Genomic DNA, 16,525 nt, shown 5'->3' on the forward strand with positions numbered 1-16,525 from the left:
GGGAGGAAGAATGAAAAGGTGAGATAAGAAGGGGGGGAGAGGGAAGGGGAGGGAGGAGGGGAGGATGGGGGAGGGCAGGACAGGAGAGAAGAGGGGAGGGGAAGGCAGGGAAGGGAAGGGAAGGGGAGGAAAAGAAAGGGTAGGGAAGGAAAGGGAGGGCAGGAGAGGGGGCCAGAGGGGAGGGGAGGGCAAGGGAGGAAAGGAGAGGGAAATGGAGGGGAGAGGAGGGAAAGGCAGGGCAGGAGAGGGGATCAGAGGGGAGGGGAGGGCAAAGGAAGGCAGGGGAGGGAAGCAGAGGACAGGGGAGGGAGGATAGGGGAGGGACAACAGGGGAGGGGAGGAGAGAGAGGGGTTGTCCTCTGACCTCCACAGGGGTGCTGTGGCACACATGTTTCCTCCCCAACACACACACACACACACACACACACACACACACGCACACGCGCGCGCACACACACATACACACACTCAAAAAGTATCTATCTTGCTAATTGATGTTACTAAGCTATTAGCATGACTTACCCCAGGTACTTAAATAGGTCCCCAAGAGTGTTAATACATTCTTTCTCTCTCTCCCCCTAAGTCCTATCTAAAGCCAGAATCGAACGCAAACTCAAACCCAGCTTTGCCAATATGCCCTGCCAAGTCTCTACCTCCCTGTGATGCCTCTGTGGAGAGGGCAAGGCAAAGTGGGTGACTACCTGAGGCCTGTGGCTGGCAGGTAGTAGAGGCTCTGAAATATCTTTTCGCCCATCTCTTCTTAGCCATAAAGAAGCCAGCAGTCAGGGTCCCACAGAGCACAGCAGCAGCCAGGGTCCCAAAGAGCACACCGAAGCTGGGCAGGCACTACATGCGTTTCAAAAGTCCTTCTCCCTAGCACTTTCTCTGGCCAAGGAGAGCTGGACTTTAGAGGGGGGAACTGATCACTGCAACCGTGGCAGACCAATTTGTTTGTGTTAATTGCAGCCAATTAAACTTTTATTTGAGAGCTTTCCTAGGTCAGGGTCTCTTGGGAAAGTTGATTTCTGGCCAGATGGTAAACCGCTTTTATGGACCCTCACCTGTGGCAGAGAGAGAAAAGATGGATGTCAAAGGCACTCTGGAGCAGTACGAGGACAGAAAGCGGCTAGAAGGAGCAATCAGATAACGCATGATAGGACCAGGCTGACCAGCCCAGACCTGATAAGTGGCATTTGACAAAAGCAGAGGAAAGGCCCAACTCCGTGTCGTAAACCAGGTACTCGGTGTTCCTGGGACTGGACATGTGGCATCTCTGGCCAACCCAGACGGCTGAGTCAGAATCTGCGTCTCAAGAAAATAGTTCAGGGGAGGGCAGTGCTAGCTGAGCAGGCAGGAGTTCAGATTCCCAGCGCCCACACAAAACCCAGGCAATGCTGGTTGTGCCTATAACCTCTGTGCAGGGGCTCGGGGTGGGGGTATGTTACAGGATGGATCCTAGGGGCCGGCCTAGCCCAACCACTCACTGAGCTCTAGATCCACCGAGAGACCCTGTCTCAAAAAGTAAGGGCGATGTAGCGGTCGGTATAGGGGAATCTGCTCTATACTTCCCGGCTGGGTATGTGCTCCTCTTCTACACCCACCCAAATGTTTGGATTCATGAATGAAAGATAAGCACAGAGAGAGAGAGACACACACACACACAGAGACACAGAGAGACACTTCTATTTTAATATGCCTTAATGAGTCAGTGGCTGGGCACTTCCCAACCTCTCCGTGGCTAGCACACTCTCCCCTCCGATACTCCTGAATTATTAACTACTCTCTATAGTCTATACATATTCTATATTCCATCTCTGCTACCGCAGACCCAATAGGGAGAGTGGCCCCTGGGGTCACTCTACCCCAATTCGTACATATTGTAGCTTGCTCTTTCTGCTTTCCCATCACGGTGATTCTAACCCTCCTTCTTCTCCCGGTCCCTTGCCTAGAAATCTAAAAGTCCTGCCTCTGTCTCCCTGCCCAGTCATTGGCAGCCGGGCACTTTATTTACCAATTAGAACTATCTGGGGGCAGGGACCATCAGCAGCTAGCACGCAGACCTGTGATTTGGGGAGCTGAATTGACACAAATAGCCTTAGAACCAATCCACAACATCTCACCCTTTCCGTCCATTAAAAAGGCCCTTTCTCTCAGATATACATTGAACGTAGTTATTAGTTACATAAACTACAAGGTATGATATATGCTAATAACATCTAGTCCATCAATTTTGTCAATTAAGGTGCATTCCTCTAATATCTATCCTGATTTAAAGAGTTTTACAATTCTATACCTGAATTACATTCTAATTTTAACCTGCATTTCCATCTGAAAACCATCCTTTGAAATCTGCATCATCTTCCTCAGTGCTAAATAACTTGCTTGATTATGAGATTATAACTGGTTTTCAACCCCATCAGTGATCCGAGAACAAATTCATACCTGAATATGTAGGAAGCACAAGGACCTAGCTTCCAAAATTATACAATTTGGAGAGACAGCTGGCTGCCTGGGCAGTCCCTGAAGTCCCTTAGAGCAGATTCCCCTATCACCACTACAGGTGGAGAGTGGTGGTAATGCAGACACTTGACATGGAATTCTGGCCTCCATGTAGGGAGGCACAGGCAAGCACATCTGCACACACTCATAGGTACACACACGTGCACATAACACACACACACACACACACACACACACACACGAAGAGAGAGAGAGAATAAATAATCTACAGTTTAATGAGACTCCTGGGGGGGGATTTTTTTTAACATAGCTCAGATATGAGAGATACTGTCCAGACCACTCACATTTGGCTGTCTGTAGCTTCCTCAGGTACCAAAATGGAGATTCTTTGTAGCATGGCATAGTGATTGCTATTGATTATCAACCTGACAGTTTCTAGAATGATCTAGGAGACAAAGTTCTGAAGATGTCTGTGAGAGCATCTCTGGCTGGAATCTTTGAGGAAGGAAGACCCACCTTGACTGTGGGTGGCTCTATCCACGGGCTGAAGTAAGCAGAGACAGTGAGCAGAGCACCAGCGTTTGTCTCTCGCTCTCCTCACAACCGTGTCACCATGGAGCCCTGCCATGACAGACCCACACTCAGACTGTGAGCCACAGGAAACCTTCCCTTCCTTGTGTTGCTCTTGTTGGAGGTTTTACCAGAGTAACAAGGAAAGCAAACCATGGGGTCTCCTCTGGGACACCCCACCCATTTCTAAGACACGTGGCCATTCGACCATGTGGTGTAGCCATATCCTCTGAGTCAAAATGTCATTTCCTCAGATGGTAGAAGAAGGTGGCTCTTAAGACTTGGGAAGCCAAGAACACCTAGAAAGTTCCAGAAGTCTGGGGAGTTACCTGATTTGCAAGTCCTTACCAAGATGGCATAAGCAGTGACTATAGATAGGGAGAGGAGACTCTGGTGGGGCTGCAGGCAGGTCGAACAGAGCATTCCAGAGATCAGCTTTCATGGGTCATCAGCCCCACTTGTGGGGAGCGGGTGTGGCGGCAGTCCCAAAGGTGCCAGGGACTGCAGCTAAGTCATATGACTTGCACCTGACTTCCTCATATAAGACACAAACATCTTGAGTGCTGCTCAGGTGTACCAGGATACAGGTGAATCCAATTTGGTGGAGATTTGCCCCTGCTGCCCTGATTAGCTGAAGCCTTGTGACTGGCGAGGGGGCGTGGCCTGCGGTGCGTGGATGAGAGAGTGTATAAAAGGAGTGAGAGGCCCAGGGTTCGGGGGAGATATAAACAAGAAGAATCAGGACTGAATAAACTGCTGTTAGAAGGACTGGTGGTCGCGTCGTTCTTGCTGGTCGAGAGCGGGCGCGACACCCACTGAGAAGGATAGGGGAGCGGCTGCTGTTGAGTCCCCCGTGTGCATGTAGGTAATACTAGTAAGCTCATGGGCTCACCAGGTTAGACTTGGGGGAACCATTCTTTGGTCTGATGTTGACTCCCGTCTGGGGCTAGCAAACGTTTGTTCATGTCCCACAACCAGAAAGTGTTGCTTTGTGATTCCACAAGGTTCAATCAGTTCTCTGCCCTCACTCCCCACCCCGCTGCTGCCTGGCCAGACTCAGGAAGCACCCTGTGGCGCCTGGGGATGCAGCTGCAGATGGAGGTGGAAAGAAGGTACCTGTCCACCCTCTCTCTAAAGCGCTGCAGTTTATCAACGGCCCTCTGTCCTCCTTAAGACCACTTCTCTCTGGCATCTCCCAGACATAGCTCCAGCTGGACCCTTTCACCCTCCTCTTTTGCTTTGGCTGGAGTTGATCATGACATCCTGGCTCCTCTCCCGATGTCTCTCATTCCTTGTGTGTCACATTCCTATCATCGTGTGTGTGTGTGCTATATACATGTGCACACATGTGTGTTATGTACATGTTTTCACATGTGTGTGGGTGTATGTACGTGGCAATGTCTGCTTGTGAAGTCCATGGAGAGATGCCGTGTCCCTCTCTACCACTCTCTGCTTTCTTCCCTTGAGGTGGGGTCTCTCACTGAATCTGAAGCTCAAACATTCCCATCCAGGTTGGTGGCTACGATGCTCCACAATCCTCTTGTCTCCATGCCCTCTCCCCCACCACAGACACAGCAGTACTAAGGTTAAAGTGTGTATGGCCACATCCAGCTTTTAACATGGGTTCCTGGGATTTGAACTCAGGTTTTCATGGCTGTTGAGCAAGTGCTCTTACCCACTGAGACAGCTCTCTAGTCCAGTTCTATCACCTTATTTGCCTTACTATTATTTGGGGGTGAGGATAACAGTCACTGAAGATGAAGTATAGTTTGCCTGCAAATACTGAAAGAGAGAGAGAAAGAGAAAGAGAAAGAGAAAGAGAAAGAGAGAACGAGAGAGAGAGAGAGAGAGAGAGAGAGAGAGAGAGAGGGAGAGGGGGTGGGGGGGGTGGGGCCAGCCATAGCAAAAGGAAGAGGACACCTGGGGACAGGAGCCTTTATTGTGATTCCCCGGCAAGGAGTGAGCAAGACAGGGGAGTTGGGATCAGCCAGATAGTTTGAGCTATCAGGGGGTCTCTGAGACCTGAGTTCAAATCCCTGCTGTCCCTGTTGTCTCACCTTGCCCTGGAGTGATTAAGATAGCAGTACAGTGGTGGCAAGGGTGTGAGAGCTGATGACAGAGACGGGTGGAGGGTCTGCCATTTGTCTGAGATCAAAAGCTGGTTGTTCATCCCAGAGAGCTTCCTCCCAGGGGTCTGGGGACCGAGAAGCAAGAAGCTAAGGCAAGGCAATGGAGTCACCACCCAGCTGCCCAAAAAAGGTGCTTTCCCTGTGCGCACCAGAGAGATGTGAAGGCATCAAGTTCACAGCGCACGGGGCACCACCTTCCTATCCCTCCAAAACAGCCCTTCCCTAAACTCTCATCCCTTAGCCCTGTGAATGTGCCAGCTGCTCCCTGCAGGTCCCTAACTAAACTAGAAACAGATATTCTGAGAACGTTCTCTCTTGAAGCAGGGGATAGAACAAAATTCCAATGATAGACCAAAGCTCCCCCAGAGAATCAATACATTCATTGTGCTTTCTTACATGCATGGGTGAGGAGCCAGAAGCCAGCCCAGAAAGTCTCACTCAACACAGCATAAGCAACATGGATGACAACTTCCCCATGACGGCATAGATGGGGCCCACCCAACCATCTGTTGACCTCCCCCAAGGCTACTCTAAGTCAGGGGAGAGTTCCTTAGAGCTGGATGGAAAGGATGGCTGGATACTCATGTGAGGGTCCAATGACTTCCCTCCCTCCCTCCCTCCCTCCCTCCCTCCCTCTGAGAGTCAGCAGTTAGCATGCCCAGCTCGAATGATGATCTTTTTTGCAAGCAGACCCAGGTGGTCTGACAAGTTATAGCAATCTTCTTTGATTCAGTTCTCTCTCTCCCCCACCACAATGACAGGGCCAGGTCCCTCTAGTACCCATTTTAAACACACCAGGAGCAGAGTATGCCCAATAGTCACCTTCAGATATGCAGAGCTGGCAAACTTGAGAAACGGTCGTACATAGCAGAGGGGAAAAGACTATCGGCAAGAGGTACAAGTGGGTACAGACAAAGCTCCCCTGGGAGAGTGGCTCGTGGCTTCTCTTTACCTGAACTCCGGCTGTGGAGGTCGGGAGCCACGAAGATGCTGAGCATGCTACTCGGAGCTTACAGGCTAATGGTGATCAGATTTAATAATTATTAGCAATCTGCACATCTTCCGCTGCCGTTGAAATAATTGCAGAAGAGAACCGGTAGAAAAGAGAACAGAGTAAATGCCTTCTCCTCTCAGCATTAAAACCCGGCAAAGCTACAGAGCTCACTGCAATTAATTAGCACTCTGTCTTATTAGTGCCTTTATCTATTCATCTCCACGCAATGCAGACACAGGGAGCTTGCTGCAGTGAGTGCCTCCACCTAGGGGACCAGGGCTTGGGTGTGGAGCTTCCAGACTAGGAGCAGGGGACAGTGAGGCTGGATAGACAGTCTTGGGTACAGAGGGCTGCCTTGACCACAGACTGGGGGACTGACTCTCCCAGGCACCGAGCCAATAGTAACAGCCCAGCGGATCTTGTATGTGCAAAGGAAAACCGACTGGCAACAAGGAGCTGGAGCGACTTGGGCTATGCTCCTGTGGCATGCTGCCAAGACCAGCTTTGTAGACACTAGAGCAGGCAACCATGCAGGGTCCCTCACTCATGTGTTCACAGGGAGCCCTCAGCTCCATGTGTTGCGCCACCTTGAGTTCCCAGCTCCCTGGATGATTCTCAGAAGCTTGCCCTCCTTTCCCTACAGCTGTGATGCTATCTGTGTTCCTGACCCAGGGAGTGCAAGATGTCATAGGGTCAGGATATGTGTGTCCCACCTTCCCCCAAGCACCCTCGAAGACTGCACTGACCTCTCACGCAGTCCCTTGCTACCAAAAACCAATTTACAGCCAAGAACGCAATGTGAGAGACCAAGAGAGCCAGACCACAAGAGAAAGGCGAAGGCTTGCTTTCTGCTTTGTGGTAGAACTCTGTCCTCTGAGCAAGAAGTCACCATCTTCATCAGCTCAGCCTTGCCTGCTCTAAAGGATCCGTCAGCATTCAGAAGGAATGGGTGGGCAGGGTTATTGGACCCTCACCTGAGTTTCCAGCAGCTCCTCCCAGCCTTTTTAATGCAGTTCTGCCTTGATTGCATTTAGTTCTGAGGGTCTCAGGAGGGTGTGTGTGTGTGCACACGTGCGTGCATGCATGCACACTGAGGAAGATTAATGGAAAAGGACTCCATCTATGTAGCTATGGAGGAAGCATCCATACTGCTGGTAGCTTTCCAATGTGGCTGCTTTGAGGTCACCTGTGCTCTGTCATTAACTTCTCACTCATGTTCTGTAAATAAGCTCACGAATTCACTGGTTCCCCCCGGGGAGGAATTTTCAAAAGACACATTTTAAACATAACAATTGTGTGTCTTCACTATGAACTGGGCTCTACAAACATGACCCAGTCCACTGCCTCTAGGTGAGCTCTTGAGGGTGTTTTACAGGTCTCGGTCTGCTTATCTGGGACTTCTGCATCCAACCCCTTGACAGACACATTGAATCTGCCATGTGCAGGCCTCAGCTATGGCCTTCTGACAGGGATGGGATGAAAGTCACTGACCACTTCACAAGCTATAGTCTTCAAGCTCAGTCACCTCTTCATTGTGACAGTCTGTGTCCACCTCATTAGCTGGAGAAATCCCCAAGTCCAAACTGTTTTTAACAATGTAGTGAAAGATGCCCAGTGGCAGCCTGGGAAAGCCAGTCCTGGCTGGAATGAGCTTAGCTGGGGAAAGTGGAGACTCAGCCGCCTGGGGGACTGGCAGCGTTTGGCTCATCCATAGGGAAGGTTCTATGTCCATGGTGATGCCAAATGGAGGTCAAACAGATGCAGCTGGAGGAATGCAGCTGGCTGAACTCCTGAATGTAATTGTTCACCAGTTCGTTAAAGTCTCAGAGCCGCACGGATGTAAAATGGGTACTCTAGGCAGAGAGAGAGAGAGAGAGAGAGAGAGAGAGAGAGAGAGAGAGAGAGAGAGAGAGAGAGAATGCACTTACAAGGCCAGTAAACAGGCACCCAGAAGCACAGAGTAGAAGTAGAAAAGCCAACCTGATGAGCATCACTGCTGTGGACAACCAGCCTCTATTCCACTAGGGAGCCCAGAAGGGCAACTCTCAGAAAGACAATAGTGGACATGTGTACCCACTCTGATGGTTAGCTTTATTTGTCAACTTGACCCAACCTAGAATCAATCAGCAAAAGAGTCTTAATGGTGGGTTGTCTATATAGAAATAGCCTGTGGATAAATCTGTTGGGAATTGTGTTCAGTTAATTGATGTGGGAAGACCCAGCCCACTGAAGGAGGCACCATTCCCTAGGCAGGGGCTCCTGAACTGTGTAAGAGTGGAGAGATCGAGCCGAGCACAAGCAAGCAAGCTGAGTGTGTGTGTGTGTGTATTCATTTCCCTCTGCTCTTGCATGGGTCTGATGTGACCATGACTCATGCTCTGTCCTCCGTGACTTCCCCAAGGTGATGGACTTTAACCTTGGAATCGTGAGAGAAAATAAGCCCTTCCTGCTCTGAGTTGCTTGTTATCAGTGCATTTTATCACAACAGAAATGAAACTACAACACCTGCCAACCCCTATCCCTGGGGTATCGGCTTCCCTAAGTGTTTGAGCTGCAGATACCAGCTGGCAAATTCCTGCAGGTGGTAGTGGAGGAGTCTAGGAGAAAAGCGAAGCATCCAACAGTGCTGGAGACAGCTGTGTCCTGGCTCCTTATGGGCGTGGTACGTAGGAGCCTTACTACACCTGTAACAAGCATTATTAACATCCGCACCTTGCAGAGGAGAACCTTGAGGAGCCGGATGTTATGATAACAAGGGAAGGAAATCAGTATGATCTTTCTTGCTAGGATAGAATTCTTAACAACAATCAACCTAGCAGAGAAAGGGGCTTATTCCATCTCATAATTCACGGTCTCTCATGGCAGGAAAGGCATGGTGGCAAGATCATAAGGAAGCTGGTCACGTGACATCTGCAAGTCAGACGCTAAGAGAGATGAATCCTGGTGCCTAACTCATGACTTAGTTGGATCGCGCTGCTGTGAAGAGACACCATGCCTAAGGCAACTCTTGTAAAGGCTAACATTTCATTGGGTCTGGCTTACAATGTCAGAGGCTTTGTCTGTTATCATCATGGTGGCAAGCATGGCAGCACCAAGGCAGACATGATGCTGGAGGAGCCGAGGATTACCCAGCTTGATCCACACGCAGCAGAGGGACTGTGCCACACGGGGTGAAGCTTGAGCATAGGAGACCTCAAAGCCCACCCACAAGGTGACGTAATTCCTCCAACGAGGCCATACCTCCTAATAGTGCCGCTGCCTATGGCCAAGCATTCAAACACATGACTCTATGGGGGCCATTCCTATTCAAACCACCACACCTCATGTTCCCCCTTTTATGTGGTATGTGACCCCAGCCCATGGCAGGGGTCACATTTAGACTGAATCTCTCACCTCAGTTAATCTAATCTAGATAAGCGCTTGCAGGCAACACCTAACAGACTCTTGTCTCATGGGTGATTTCAAATCCAGTCAATTTAATATTAACCACCACAGAGACACAACTCAATTGCTCTACATACAACTGGACCGAAGAGCCTGGTCTGAATCAAAGACACTTTTCTCCCCACTGCAAAATGGATCCAAAGTCCTGGGCTCAGACACCACACCAGGCTTTGGCCTTCAGTGAAATCAACAACAATGAAGCTGGTGAGAAATGAGGACTCCAAAGTCAATGTCAAGACCCCAGCATGTGCTGGGGCATTCCAGAGCAGGGGTGGACAGGAAGCAAGACATAAAGGGACAATCAGATGGACTACAGGCACTGGGCTCCTAGATCGCATCTCTGCTGCCAGCTGCTGTTCCCATCCGAAGTTTGGGAGTCTATCGCCAGCCACCTCCTTACCCCCGGGAAGACAGAAGCAATGAGCTGCACTGAAGACAGAGGCACCAAATGTCAGCACAGCCAGTGATGGTAAAAGCATCCCCTGGAGGGATTCCAGGAGATGAGTCCCCGAGGTGGTTCAAACCAAGACATGACAAAATAAATAAGTATAAATACATTGTGTGACATCTGTGATGACGATCAAGATGCCAGGACCTGTCTGCAGACTTCCAAGGCTCTCCTTCCTGACCAGGCCTGGAGGCTCATCCCTGAAGGAGCATGCCCTCCCTAAAGAAGCGTCTTTTCCATCCATCCCTTCCTAGGGGATGAGGGACAGGCACGCTCCAGCAGAGATCGTCCTGGGCCTGGCCACATCTGGCCCTAGCCGAAGCCGGAGGCTGCCCGGGACCATTTTTTTAATTCTTTTGCAATCAGCATTTTCCTCTCTTCATTTGCTGGTTGAATAATACAGCCTGTAAGAAAAGGGCCCTCAGCACAATTCCGGTGCTCGTTTACAATGGAAATAGGAAAAACGGCGAAACACAGGCTGCAAAAAAAAAAAAAAATGCATTTAAAAGAAGATGATTCAATTGGATTTGGCAGCTCTGATATTCAGGACCAGAAGGAGAAAATCTGTCTATGATTTGAACATGTATAATTAAGATGAAAGCCTTAAGTACTGGGTGCATTTCTTAAGATGTCACCGGCTCTGTTGACTCCGGGCGCTCTGATCAGTAGTGCGGAGCGTTTATTTCTGAAATCTGAATAGCTACGAGTGAGTGAGATGCCTTTTATAAAGCCAGCGCCATGGAGCCCAGTCAAACCCTGATACCACACTGCTTATCAACCAGGGTGAAGGCAGCCAGGCTGAGGCGGGGCAAAGAGCCACATGAGGGCCAGCCCTGATCTCCCCTAAGCTGCCCTCATTCCCTAACCTTTGCAGGCAGAGTTGGTTCCTTCCTGTGTCTAAGTCAGGGTTTCTATTCCTGCACAAACATCATGACCAAGAGGCAAGTTGGGGAAGAAAGGGTTTATTCAGCTTACACTTCCACATTGCTGTTCATCACCAAAGGAAGTCAGGACTGGAACTCAAGCAGGTCAGGAAGCAGGAGTTGATGCAGAGGCCATGGAGGGATGTTCCTTACTAGCTTGCTTCCCTTGCCTTGCCTTGCTCAGCTTGCTTTCTTATAGAACCCAAGACTACCAGCCCAGGGATGGCTCCACCCACAATGGGCCCTCCCCGCTTGATCACTAATTGAGAAAATGCCTTACAGCTGGATCTTATGGAGGCTTTTCCTCAAAGGAGGCTCCTTTTTCTGTGAAAACTCCGGCCTGTGTCAAGTTGACACACAAAACCAGACAGTATACTGTGTGGCCTATTTGGATCTTCTTCTGGTGCCGGTGCACCTGCCAGGTCCCCGGGAACCAGTCAATGAGAGTAAAGGGCACGCTTGGCATATGGGATTGTGTACTTTCAAAGAGAAAGCCTGGCACAGTGGCCCCCTCGCTTTCATGATTTCACTTGCTGAGGTGTTAGGTACCCACAGACAACCTGGTCAAAGGATACAAAATCAGGGGCCTGGAGAGGTGGTTAAGAGCACATATAACTCTTTCAGGGGACCCAGTTTCGGTTCCCAGCACCCTTATAGTAGCTCGCAGTCATCTGTTGACTCCAGCATTAGGGGATCCAGTGCTCTCTTCTGGCCTCCACAACTACGAGGCAAGCACACAGAGCACAAAAATGCATGAAGGCAAAAACACTCATACACATAAAATAAAAATAAATTGATTAAAAAAACACTTAAAAAGATATGAAATGGAAAATTCCAGAAAGATTCCCCTTTATAAATTTGAAGTCGTGTGCTGTCTGATTGGCGTGGTAGAATCCCTCCCTGCCCTTCTCCATCTTGCCTGCCACAAGAGTCATCCCTTTTCAGGGTATCCACGCTGTATACGGTACCCTCCCATCATCACTGAGCAGCCATCTCAGCTGTTACGCTGACGCACTGTGGAAGTGCCACTGTGTTGTGCTCAAGTAAGCTTCACGCAGAAGCCTACTGCTACCCCACAATGCAAGCACCATCACTTTGAGTCACGGGCACTATATCATTCACAGCATCCCAAGAAGTGGGTTTGGTAGAGCATAGTAAAGTCTTTTGACTAAGAGAGGCATGTTCACACAACTTATCAAAATATATTATTATGTTCATTGGTTTTTACTGTTATTTTACTGTTGAACTTATTTGGCCTAGTTGTATAAGTGAAACTTTGCCATTAGGTATGAGTGTTGGTCGATAACGATTCTCATTTCGACAGGATGAAGAATCACAAAAGTCTTCAGATATGCCTGGGAGAAAGTATCTAGAGTAAGTTAGCCTCTGGCTATGCCTTCCAGGACCTGTCATGATCCGGTTAATTGGAGCAAGGAGACCCACCCTAAAGGAAGGGGCCACCATTCTAAGATCACCCAGGGCTGGATCTTAGACAACGTAAAAAGAAGAGAGCTGTGGATACAATGTGGCCATCTGCTTCAAACCTGCTACATTGACTTTCCCCGAAAGGTGAGCGCTGTGTTTCCTGGTCATTAAGGGCTCTTCCTCAGGAATCATGAGGCAAAATAAACTCTTCTCTCTAGAACTTGCTTAGGTCATGGTGTTTTATCACAGCAACAGCAAGCACACCAGTTCAATGCTTGAGGTTCTTAATCTGGGCCTAGAGAGCAGGCAGGCTGGGCAGGTCGGGGGAGAGCAGGCAGGCTGGGCAGTGGGGAGAGAGCAGGCAGGCTGGGCAGGTTGGGGGAGAGCAGGCAGGCTGGGCAGTGGGTAGAGAGCAGGCAGGCTGGGCAGGTCGGGGGAGAGCAGGCGGAGCTGGGCAGTGGGGAGAGAGCAGGCAGGCTCGTGTGGCATACACACACAAGTAGGACAGTCTGTGTAAATTCCAACAAGATGCTATCTTTGTGCTCTCCTCTGCCTGCTCTCTCCCCACCTGCCTGCTCCCCCACCTCTGCCCAGCCTGCCTGCTCTCTCCACCTGCCCACCCTGCCTGCTCTCTAGGCCCAGAAGCCCTGATCTCTGCAGTAAACATAGTAAACATGATGCACCTCCCTCTAGCAGCATGAGATGACACAGTGACAGCATAGCAAGCTGCTCACCAGCTTCTCCACAGAGAGTTGGAAGCATCACAGAGATGACTCATCAGTGGACAGAAATGTGGGGCTGGAGTCAGTCACACAATGGCACCTGTCATGTGACTTGCTAGCTCCCGCAGGGAGAGTAGCTGTTCCTGAGACTTGTAGGTGGGAGAGAAAGAGGGGCATTAAAGAGCCACTGTCCTTAGAGGCTGGGCCATCTTGGACTCCAACTGAGATGTTGCCTCTGCCCTGGGATCAGCCAACCTTTTACAGAAGGAGGCAGAATGGAGGAGGAATGTGGATCAGGACATTCAGGAAAGAGCAGGGAAAGCCGGTGCATAGGGGCAGCTGCATAGTCCAGCCCTGCAGACAACCCGTGGACTGCTACTGGCCCCCAGAGCATGCTGGTTCAATGGTGTCCAGCCAGCACCATCCTATGCACACAGCTAGCCCTGCTGCTGTGTCTCAGCCAGATCTCCAAGGCCAGGAGTGCTGCTGCACCATGTAATCTACATATCCCAGCCAGGCCAGATCCTGCACGGAGCGGGTGGGGGGGTGGGGTCACTGAGGGCAGCTGCACTGAGCAGAGGCTGAAGCACACTGGGAATCCTGGGCTGTCTTGAGTGGTTCTCACCCGGACCATGGCTCACACTGCGGTCCTGCACCCTAGGGTGTCATAGCGAATGCAGATGCCTCTGAGCACACCAGCTCCTCCTTTGCCCAGCTGTAGGACCGCAGAGAAGTTGTTAACCTCTCTCAGTCTCTGTGCCATCATCTACAAACAGAAGCAAAGGTTCACTCCTCCGATGCGTGTAAAGAAGCTGGCAGAGCAAAGCCTTATGTCCCTCCCTCCCTTCCTGTCTCTTCCTTTCTTTTCTCTTCTCTTCCTTTTTGCTTCTTTTACATTCATTTCCTTCCTTTCTTCCTTTCCTCTCTCATGCCATCTGCTTTCCTTTCCTCCCTCAAAGCCACTCAAAACGCAGGTCTTGAACAGGTCCTTCTTTGCTGTCATGTGTGGTGAACGGTGCTGTCCTCTGAGGTTGACCACGAAGACTTCTCTGATTCCACCTGACAGAGTCTTGGGGAAGCCCCGCCCCGCCTCCATCGCCCAAAGAGCGGTGAGAAGGAACCTTTAGGACTCTGGGGTAGCAGTGTGAAATGAATGTTCTGGTTTCCTAAGCTTCGTTTCTTGATTTTTACCTTCCAAATCAGGCATAGCTTGTTGGAACCGAAGCAATCGTCAAGAGCTGAAGGAGACAGTAGCCGGGAACCATGGCTCTCTGGGGCACAGAGAGCAGCTTTGGAGACCAGGGAAACATTGTCGAGCACTCCAGACCCATCCAAAAATGGTGAACTGGTCTGACCGGCCTCAGCCTCAGGATGCTGGGAGTGCTTGTCAGCCTGACAGTGTTCTGGGCGAGGGGAGTTTGCAATGCATGCCAGCAGCCAGAAGCAGCTGGGCACCCTTGGCAAATGGGCGATGCCAGGGGTCCACTGTGGCTCCAGGGTGCCCACATCTCCCATCATGTATTCTAGGCAGCCTCCATCTTCAGACCTACCCACTTTGGTAAAGCAAAAGACAGCTGCATGAGAGGAAGGGCCCTCTGATGGTGGAAGCAAGTCCCCTGGGACTTTATCACCCAGGCAGGGAAGGAAGAGAGGAGATACTGGCCCTTTGGTCCATAGCTCTTGGCATCTAACAGAATGGAAAATGTAATAGTTCTAGTTGCAGGCATCTCGTTTTCTTGTTTTGCTTGTTTTTAATCTTTCAAATCAATAAAGTGAATAGAATAGGGGAGAAGTTTTGTTCTGTTTTAAAAGTTGTTGTAATCCCAACACTCAGGAGGCTGAGGCTAAGTCGGGTGTGCTGGCTCAAGCCTTTAGTTCCAGTCCTTGGAAGGTAGAACTCTCAGGTGGATCTCTGTGAGTTCAAGGTCAGTCTGGTCTGCAGAGTGAGTTCTAGGACAACCGGAACTACACAGTGAGATCCTATCTCAAAAAGAGTCTAAGGCTAGGGATCATCAGGATGTCTCAGTGGACTAAAGTGCTAGCTCCTAGCCTGACCAGCTGAGTCCATCCATGGAAAAGAAAACCAAGCCCCACCCCACGGTCCTCTGACCTACACACACACATATATACACACATACATAAACACACACACATATACACACACCGCACACACACATACCACCCACACACCACACATACACACACACACACACACCATACACACACTGCACGCACACACACACACCCCACACACATACACCACACATACACACACACACCACACACACACACCACACACACACATATACACACACACATACATACACACACACATAAACACATACACACACTACACACACACCATATACACCACACACCACATACACAAATGTAAAAAATAAAATTGTGAGAGTTGACTGCTAACCTTGATTCTATATCAAGAGCCGTGTGTGTGTGTGTGTGTGTGTGTGTGTGTGTATGTGTGTATGTGCAGCCAGTTAACTAAGCAGAAAGAGCACAGGGCATTACCATCATAGAAACACTTCAATTCAAAGTGCCTGAACACAGGCACACTCCCAGGAGAGGAGGCAATCCTTGATGTGGGAAATGTTCTCAGGCTGTGTGTTGTTACTCATGTTATCACTGTGACTACACACACACACATACACACACTAAAACCACAAACCACAAAGACCGACCACAATACCCTCATAGAAACAACTCAAAAAAAGACGTGTTTCCCTTTTGAGTGTTTTTCCCATTTATTTGTTTGTGGGATTGCGATTGCCCTTGCACACATGTGGGGGCTGGAGCACAGCTTGGGAGGGCTGCTTCTCTCTTTCCATCATGCAGGCTCAGGGGACAAGCTGAGGTCACGGGCGGCAGCGTGCACTTTACCCACCAGCCACCTCACCTGTCTCAGGGACTTACTTGGGCTCCCAGTTTGAGAGGGTCCAGTTGGTCATCACTGGCCTCCAGACCCTTGGACAGAACATCACGGTAGCAGGAGCATGGGGTAGGAGTTGTCCTCTCTTTCATTTCACCTTTAAAAGGTATTTTAAAATGTATATGTGAGAGAGACAGTGCATGCCACATGTGTGTGGTACCCGCAAAGGCCAGAATAGGGTGCCAGATTCCGGAGCTCGAGTTACGGGTGGTTGTAAGCCTCTTGTTGTGTGTGCTGGGAACCAGTGTTGGGTCCTCGGGAGGACTCACTGAGCCATCTCTCACGCTCCATGTGCTTCGTGTGTGAGTGAATAGGAAGCAAAGGAAAGGGAATCAGAGCAAGGCATGGCCCCACGGACACACCCATCCCCAATGACCCACTTCCTCCAACTGCTCCCTACCTTTCCTGACTTCCTGATAATAGTATCACCTTGTGGATCCATCAGGGAATGATGTCAGAGCCC

General features: G+C 50.0%; 1 long non-coding RNA gene across 1 annotated transcript; it reads left to right on the plus strand.

Moving 5' to 3' along the window:
• On the plus strand, positions 1 to 15,020 carry Gm39472. Its single transcript, XR_880307.1, has 3 exons — positions 1 to 18; positions 12,293 to 12,537; positions 14,319 to 15,020. It is a non-coding gene; the product is annotated as a predicted gene, 39472 (long non-coding RNA).
• The last annotated feature ends 1,505 nt before the right edge of the window (positions 15,021 to 16,525 follow it).

Source organism: Mus musculus, chromosome 11 (assembly GCF_000001635.26).
Source record: "Mus musculus strain C57BL/6J chromosome 11, GRCm38.p6 C57BL/6J".
In the NCBI taxonomy this organism is placed as follows: Eukaryota; Metazoa; Chordata; class Mammalia; order Rodentia; family Muridae; genus Mus; species Mus musculus.